This window comes from Poecilia latipinna, unplaced genomic scaffold (assembly GCF_001443285.1).
Source record: "Poecilia latipinna isolate Pla-1442-1.1 unplaced genomic scaffold, P_latipinna-1.0 Scaffold2359, whole genome shotgun sequence".
Lineage (NCBI taxonomy): Eukaryota > Metazoa > Chordata > Actinopteri > Cyprinodontiformes > Poeciliidae > Poecilia > Poecilia latipinna.
The window spans coordinates 22,226-24,729 of NW_015114975.1; positions in this window are offsets into that span (position 1 = coordinate 22,226).

A 2,504-nucleotide genomic window follows, 5' to 3' on the forward strand; every position below is an offset into this window, starting at 1 on the left:
TTTTTGTCTAACAATTGTTTTTAAAATCAGCTAAACATTATTTCAGGTGAGTAATTATGTCCAGTGTATGTCAAGCTGTGTTGTTATTTTATGAACGCTGATTTAAAACTTTGGTTCCATCATCTATTATCACTTTATTTCAATAATAATAATAATAATAATAATGAATTTTTAAAAAATGCTATTTATATTTACAGAAATCTTGAGTAAACTAGTTACACTTTGTTACTTGAGGAAAATGTACTTGTAGGAGTATTTTTATTAGGCTGTGCTTTTTACTTTTACTTGAGTAATTTTATTGTAAAGTTTTGCTACTTTTATTTGAGTTACATTTCTTGATACTCTGCTTACCGTGAGTAACTTAACTGAATGAAGCCAAAAATTCACCAGATGTAGACCTGCAGGTTTTGTTAATGTTTCATAAGTTTTAAATAGAAATACATTAATTTTTTTTCCATTTATTTTATTTTTATTTATAGGAATTATTTTCATTTTGCTCCTCAAAATGCAAAAATTTCCATATAACTTTATATTTTGACCTGTCTAATGATTCATAAAATATACATATTTTTTTGCCTGATTTTGTTCTTTTGTTATTATGTTACATGAATTATTTTTATTTTGATCCTTAAAATGCAAAAAAATTGGTCTGATTATGTAATTTTTAAATATTATTTGATCAGTTACTTTTTTTTATTCGAGTATTTTCTTGGACAGCTACTTGAGTAAAAATATGTTAAAGTAGCACTACTCTTGAATATAATTTTTGGCTACCTTACTCGCCTCTGCAGAAATGTCAAAAACAACCACAATAACTGTTAATATAACTAAATAAAATCAGAGACCTTAAAATGCAGATTAAAAATAAAAACAGGATACAGCGTTTAAATTGAGTTAGTTGAAAGTTTACTGAAGCATGAAGGGAGAAGCTTGAAGGAGAATATTCAAAATTATTCACCCAAATCTGGCAGATTAAAATGCAGCCATACTAAATACTAAGAACATGTGCATAAACGTTTGAATTTGAAGAAAGCTAAGTGTGATATAATTAACTCTTGTGACTTTAACTGGCTTTAAACAGTAAAAGTTTTGTCTGATTTGATGTCAAATAAACTTGTGTCTTTCCATACAGTGCATGGAAATAACTTTGGGAGATAGTTTGTTGTATTTTGAATATCAGCTTCATGACCTCTGAACTCTCAGTATCTCTGTTGTTGGGAAAGCGGCGCTTCACCTCACAAAGAGATCATGGACCAAGTGAATTTGTGTTGTAATTTTACTGTACAGCTATTAAAAAATGGCATGCGCAGAGACATTTGCAACACAGAAAGGCTATTTAAAACTTTTATAATATGTTAATATTTGCACAAAGATAGCAGCAACAGACTGCAAGTAATAAAAAAAACAGTATATATGAGGTGGGAATTTATTTAAAATGACAAAAAATGTGAAAATAACAGTAGAAATGTAAACATATTAGTTATTTTTAGCAGTGATGGTATTAAAGTCTTCCAGCTGCTGGGAGGAAGGATCTGTGATAACGCTCCTTTGTGCACCAAGGACGCAACAGTTTGTTTCTTTAGTTACATATAAATCTAAATAAAAACACATGGAACATTTGAAAACAAGAATAAATTTTAAACATAGTTTTTGTTAGTTATCTTCTAATAACAAAGAAACCGCAATGTGTTGCTTTAATTCAATACCAAATATTGAGAAAGTGTCCAAAAATAACTCAAAGCTGATTAATTCCCTTATATTTCAGAATATTTAAAAAGAAAATTGTTGCTGACAATAATTGCTAATGCTCAATTTCTAAATTTTAATGCATTGGCTTTTGCTGTCAGGGAAAGATAAGGTAACTGCTGAGGAATCTATTCAAACCAAGACTTGTATATATTCAAACAGTTCCACTGAACTGCTTGTTTTTATGAGGCCATGACAGATACAGACTCATTTACATTAGTCATGATCAGCAGTATTTAATTTAATAGCACCACTGTCCTGTAGCTGCAGACAGACGCACATTTCAGTTGTCCATTTTGATCATTAACTTCGTTTTGGACAGCGACTGGTATTTGAGGATCATCATTCATATTTTTATTAATCATGCATTGCCTCTTTATATATTCTTCACAAACCATAAAGTATTTCCTTTTCTTTTGATGAACATAACTGCAGTGAAGCAAAATAAATTTGTTTACTTGTCTGTGGCAGAACAAGGCAACATACTGGAACTCATGCAGTTCTTCTCGCAACCACTTGGTGCCACTATTGTTTCGTTTAAAACGACGTGTGCGTACTTGTACTTTGTTTCATTTCATGTTTTACTGTCTTTTATATTATGATTTCAGAAATAATCTGTTTCTGAAAATGCAACAAAATTAAGAGAGTTTTTTTTAAGCAACATTTATTGAACATGCATGGCAACAGACAGAGGCAACAACGTATTAGGGCAATTGTAGATAGAAACACTGAAAGTTTGATATCAGAAATTCTATAGA